Source organism: Triticum urartu, chromosome 3 (assembly GCF_003073215.2).
Source record: "Triticum urartu cultivar G1812 chromosome 3, Tu2.1, whole genome shotgun sequence".
In the NCBI taxonomy this organism is placed as follows: Eukaryota; Viridiplantae; Streptophyta; class Magnoliopsida; order Poales; family Poaceae; genus Triticum; species Triticum urartu.
In genome coordinates, this window is record NC_053024.1 from 275,521,649 (window position 1) to 275,528,436 (window position 6,788).

A 6,788-nucleotide genomic window follows, 5' to 3' on the forward strand; every position below is an offset into this window, starting at 1 on the left:
ACACAGTGCCACTTGAGGCAATTCAGTTCGAGAGTGATTTGACATATGAGGAGAAGCATGTTAAGATTCTGGAGACAGCGAAGAGAGTTACTCGCACCAAGACAATCAAGTTATGCAAGGTTCAATGGGATCATTATACAGAGGACGAAGCTACCTGAGAACGAGAGGAAGATCTCACGCAGGATCACCCACACCTATTTGCTAGCCAGCCCGAATCTCGAGGGTGAGATTCATCTTAAGGGGGGTAGGTTTGTAACATCCCAGTTTTCCTAAATTACGATGTTAATAGATCATTCATATGCATCTCATATTTTTCCATGCATTATTTGTTTTTCTGAAATATTCTTTTCATTATGCAACTAAAGGCAATTTATTGGAGTGGAGATAGCATGACTTCTCCCCTATTCTAAAAATGTTCATAACGTCGAGAATATTATTTTCAGTTCACCTGATATGTTTTGCCATTTTTTTAGAAACTTCCAAATTATTTTATGTAAGTGTTTTATTGTTGTTTCTGTGGCCTATTGCATAAAAATGAATTTCCAAAATTGCATTAGAGGTGGAACTAGTGTTCCTGTATTATATATTAGTGTATATATTTTATTATGTGTCTATATATATTTTTAGGATTTATTCTGGTGTATGTTTTTAATTTAGTTATTTTGTTTCTGTAGCTTTTGTAAAAAAATGCAGAACACGTGAACTGTGCATACCACCGCATAGCCGCAGCCCACCCAAACCATGCCGCCCGCGGCCCAGCACCGCACTTTGCCGCGGCCCAGCTCAGCCTCCCGAAGCGGTATGCGCCAGCTCTATCACTCCCTCACCACAGCCACTGACTAGCGGGCCCCACACCAATTCTTCTCCTAGCTTCGGTCGGATGAACCCGTGCCGCACCACTCGTGCAACCAAGGTCAAGCCAGTATCAATCTCGCGCCCTAGTCGACCGTGTGCATGTCCAGCACATCTCACGCAGGGAAAATGCCTCGAGGAACCCCTCACCCCTTTCCCGATCTTTCCCTTTGTTGCATGCCTCGGTACAGGCGAAACCAATCTCGCCAAGGAGCTCAACCCGCCGCCGCCTTCGCCGGACGACCTCTTCATCGTAAGAGCACCTCCAGCTGTTTTGTTGTCCCCTTTGGTTCCCTTCCCCGCCTCGAATCTTTGTGACACCTTGTTTTTGCTGAAATCACACCAGCGCGAGGCAACCGAGCACACCGAAGCCGCCGGAGCACAGCCGCGTTCAAGCTCATCACCGACGCCAACCGAGGACGCCCCGTCACTCTTGACGCCACCTAACCCACCGTCGTTGAATGCCGCATCCGCCTGCCCCTTCACCTTCGTCGGAGACACGCCGGAGAAGCGTCGCCACTGTCTTTCCTCTGTACACGTTGACCATGCGTGCACAGGAGATCCTTCAGCCAACCACGCGTACGTGGCCAGCCCTACGGTAAACGCTACAGCGCCGCTACAGTATTTCCAGAACAATTTTTTTTCCTTTTTGTTTTATTTTCAGATTTTCAACTAAACTTCAACTAGCTATATCTTTTAGTCTATATACTCTTTTTAGGTGATTCTTTTTCCAATGCACTCACAATGGCTAGAAGAATTTGATAGAACCAAAATTTCACATGTTTGCACTTTCCAAATTTGAATTCGTTCGAATTTGAATCAAACCTTCTGGAGGCCATAACTTTTAAACCGTTTGACGAAATTGAGTGATTCTTTTTGCGTTGTGATTCTTGTGCATTGTAGATGTTCTATACATACTTTTATGCTGCTGTTGTTGGATTTTTAAAATGATTTCTTGTCGTTGGTTTTATTTTGGCTTTATTTGAGCTTCGGTGATTGATTAGTTGATTGTGTGGAACGTGTAGATTGTCTGTAGTGCGACGCGAGCTATTGTCAGGAGTGTCACTTTTTGAACCAAAATCAAGGCAAGTTACATGTTAATCATCATCCTTTACCTATTGTTTTATTTGCATGTAGTATATATCACACCATAAATTTATGCATGTATAGGAATACTATATATATTTTCTATGTTGTTGAGCTATCTCCCGTCAATGCAGATCGTGGTAGTTGTAGCCTTGCTATGCTAGTAGACGGGGTTGGTTCGTGTATACATTGAGTTTATGTGAGGATTATATATATATAATCAAATTGAGTAGTAATTAAGGATTTAATTCACCTCTCGGTGGAATTGGTATTGTTGGGTGGTTTCAGGGACATCATGGTTTATACCCTCTGAATGTAAGTGGACAATTGCCCAAGTTCAAAAAGATCAGATAGACTTATTGACTAGTAGCTTCCAAGCGCAACCACTAGCTAAATGGGCTCTGGCTTAGTTGAGTAGGTTGTGGGATCCTCGCCCAGGCAAGCTAGCTGATGTAGATATGAGTAGGTGTACCGGCTGCCGGTGGGTGGAGGTGACTAGTTCTGAAAGACTTCATCTCAATCTTCGGGTTGAGTCTAGTGGTTAATGTGTGCAAAACTCTGAAGAGTATTAAAACCAATCATGATTAGTCGTATCCCCGGTTATGGACAAATTTGAGTGACTATGCCATTACAGTTGTTAGATGATCTTGACAGATGTGACAGTTACTAAATCTGTTAGGGAACTTAATAATAGGTAGGTTGGAGTTGGACTTGCCAATTCAACCTTGTGTATTTAATTGTAGTAACAAAATTTAATTAAATTTTTACTATTAGGTAGTTCTGAGGAAAAATCAGCTTTCTGTGAAATAAACCTCAAGTCTTCCTTTTGTTGTACTATGCATATACATGTAGGTCTGCTTTTATTATTACTCCTGTGTAACTTGCCAATACATTCAAAGTATTGACCTATATGGCTGCACCGTCTCATGTTGCAGGATATTCAGACGAAGAGTAAGGTACCGTTAGGTCGCGAGTCTACACTCAACATCGCCAGTGGGCTATGATTGGACTCATCGTTATTTTCTACTACTTTCCGCTGTTTGATTGAATAAAGCTAGCCATGTGCTAGTGCTATGCAGATTGTTTTATTTTATACATTCTGGGTCATACGTTGTAATAAATGATGCACTTGTTACTCTGGTATTCATCTATAGTTTGTTTGCTAGTGAGTCGATCCAGGGACTAGCACGGTAAGCACAGAAACTCAAATGCTTTGAGGTTTGGTCATTACAACCTCCCTCTTCGCAGCTAGTCACCCAGTTGCCATGCGCCTCCCTGCGTGCGGCCGCTGCACCCGAGGCAGCCATCTCCACCCGTGCACCTCTGTGCCCGAGATCCTGCTCCAGCAACCTCGTGGCCCGTGTCATGAGGAACAATCCTGCGCAACAACCAGGAGCCGCAACCCCTGCATCCTCCCGTGCTTCCCGCACGCCGCCGCAAGCAGCAGCACCATCTGAGCTCCCTCCGCCATCGAGCACCAGTAGGTCACCGCACCTCTCATCCACCCCCTCCTTCCTCTGGATCTCTCTCTTACCCGACTCCCCTCCCTCTCTATTTGCCTACAGGACGAGCCCAGCCGCCGCAAGGAGCTCAAGCTGCCTCGCCCGACCTTCCTCGTCGCCGTCTCCGACCAGCACCTCGCCGGAGCGCACCGTCGGTGACCACCAGACTCCAGGCTGTCATCGTCGCTTCCCTCCTGCCTTTGTTCTCCCGTCACATCACCTCCCTCTCCCTCTAAACCGTCTCCTATAATTTTCTCCAGGGTGCCATGGCCACCGCCTGTTCGTCGCCCTTGCTGGTAGATCCGGCCCGTACCCGTCGGATCCCCGTCGTCGACTCCGTTTCGAGCCCTGTCGTGCCAAGTTCCCGCATCGCACCGCTGCTCCTCTACTTCACCCGCTGCTGCCTGCTTTGCTTGGTCGAGCAGAGAAGCTCGAATCACTTGCCCGCATGTTGGCTGCGCCCTGAACCGCCTAGGCCACCTACTGTTGTCGGCCTCCTCTACCGAGCCAGGCCTTGGCCAATGGTGAGGCCACCCCCAGCGCCTCCTTTTTTCCCTTCTTTTGGGCCTGCTCCACTTTTAGTTTTGGCCTGTGTGGGGTTTTTTCAGATCTGCGAATTTAGCATTATCCGGTGAATTACCAGATTTGTAGAAAAACTCTCAAGTCCATGCATTCAATTACTCACAAGCCATGCATCTGAATTAAACAACTTATATATGTAAAAATGCTTAGAATTTCATGTAGTTAAATAATATCCAACTTTCATCCATGTTTAACCTGCTGCTTGAATGAATTTGCTAAATGCCATGCTAAAATGATTTATTTAATAACTAAATAACCGTAGCTCCGAATTAAATAAACTTTATATGCAAATGGGTGGAAAAATGTATAGATTAACATGGTGCACTTTATTTCCCTTTTTAACAACATTTAAATCGTGTTTAGGCAGAACAGTACCAAGTTCGAATATGCACATGGGGATTTTATGGAGTTGTTGTGTGTTGTTTCTGGCCTCATTTAAATTGCCTAAATGTGTAGTTTACTTATGCTTCACCTCTTTCCATGTTAACCAACATTTACTTTTGATGGGTAGCATAAATGAGAGTGAACTAAATATTTTTTTTGAAAGTTTGAATGTGGTGTTTCATCAATATGCAACTCATTGCATATTGAGCTCCACTTAATTTGTAGTATTGTTTGTTGCACTTTGCCATGCCATGACTCATTAAACCAGACATGCGTCATACTTGATTATGCATCATGCCATGTTTATGTGATGGTTTTTTACCATGTTGTTTGCTTCTTTCCGGATGTTCTTCTTCTCGATACATCCGGTTACGTTGCGATTGTGAGGAGTCGTTCGACTACACCCGTTCGTCTTCTTCATGGATTCGGTCTTCTTCCTAGTGGAATTTCCGGCAAGATGACCATTACCTTGGATACCACTACTATCTTTGCTTGCTAGTTGTCTCGATGCTATCGCTATGTCGCGCTACCTACCACTTGTTTATCAAGCCTCCCAAATTGCCATGATAAGCCTCTAACCTTTCCATCATCCCAGCAAACCGTTGTTTGGCTATGTTAGCGCTTTGCTTAGCCCCTTTCATAATGTTGCTAGTTGCAGGTGCAGTGCAGGTTGTTCCATGTTGGGACATGGATATCATGGGATATCACAATATCTCTTATTTAATAAATGCATCTATATACTTGGTAATGGGTGGAAGGCTCGGCCTTTTGCTTGGTATTTTGTTCCACTCATGCCGCCTTAGTTTTCATCATACCGATGTTATGTTACTTGATGAGTGCTCCTAACATGTGTGGGGTTTTATGGGGTCCCCCTGATCATTCGATTACGTTTAACTCTTCCAGCAAGGCCCAACTTTAGTTTTACCATTTGCATAATAACAACTAAAACTTTCATAGGGACCGGCTAGCACCCGAGGATTATTAATCGAAAAACAGGGCTTGTCCTCCTCACGAGTGTTGGTCAAAAATGGCAGTAGCCGAGGCCACCAATGGGTGTGCCAGCGGGAAACTTAGCCGATCCGGTCGTGGCCTGAGACGAGATACGCGCGGCTCCTATCGGGGTGTCGGCTCGTCGGGAGGTCTTGTTGGATTAGTTGTACCTTTGACGAGTGACTTGTCCATCGAGATTCCTTATCATAAGCATCGTGTTCTTCATAATGTGAGGATGTTCCATCGGATGAGTGTGGTAGTTTATAATTGATTAAGTTGGAGCACCCCTGCAGGGTTTAATCTTTTCGAGAATCATGCCCGCGGTTATATGGCAGATTGGAATTTTATAATATTTGGTTGTAGAGAACTGGACACTAAACCCGAATTAAAATACACCAACTGGGTGCATAACCGTGGCCATCTCTTTTCGAGTGAGTTAGAGAAGAGAACACGGTGGGGTCATGATTGACTCGTAAGTAGTTTAGGATCACTTAGTGATCATTACTAGTTGCGACAGTTATGCGTAGTTTCTCTTCTTATTCTTGTACTCGTAAGTTAGCCGCCATACAAATGCTTAGTGCTTGCTGCAACCTCACCACTTATCCATTCCATTCCCATTAAGCTTTGCTAGTCTTGATACCCATGGTAATGGGATTGCTGAGTCCTCGTGGCTCACAGATTACTACAACAACAACTGTAGGTATAGGTAATGCGATGGTCTAACGTGAGAGCGATGCTTGATCTGTTTGGAGTTCTTCTTCTACTTCTTCTTCTTCTTCGATCAAGGGATAGGTTCCGGGTCAGGAGCCTGGGATTAGCAGGGTGGATGTCATTCTTATTTTTCGTTTGATTCCATCTGTAGTTGGATCCTGCTCTTATGTATGATGATTGCTATGTATTGATGTATTGATGTATTCATGTTGTAGCTTGTGGCGAGTGTAAACCTTTATCTGTATTCTCATCTATTCAGTACATGGTATGTTGTAATGATATCCACCTTGCTATGCGCTCGAAATGCGGTTGTGCCCCAATCATGAATTCATCACGTGATTGGGATAGAATCACATCTTGGGCGCTACAGAGTAGCTCGTATGTCGTTTTACCGAGAAGCTTGTGAAGATATAGTCGATTCATAGTTGTCGCGGGATATCCGCGGCCACCTATGGGACCGGGAGGCCCCTTACTAGTTCGGCAGGGGGACGTCGCGTTGCATAAAGAGCAGACCAGTGCACGGCAGCACGGCAGGGAGCACACAAGCAATTTACCCAGGTTCGGGCCGCCGCAAGGCGTAAAACCCTACTCCTGCTTTGGTGGATTGATGGTGGAATGGAGGTGGTGAAGCATAGTACACTTGCCTGGCAGGGGGTGCCTTAGGGTAGTAGCAACTACGCG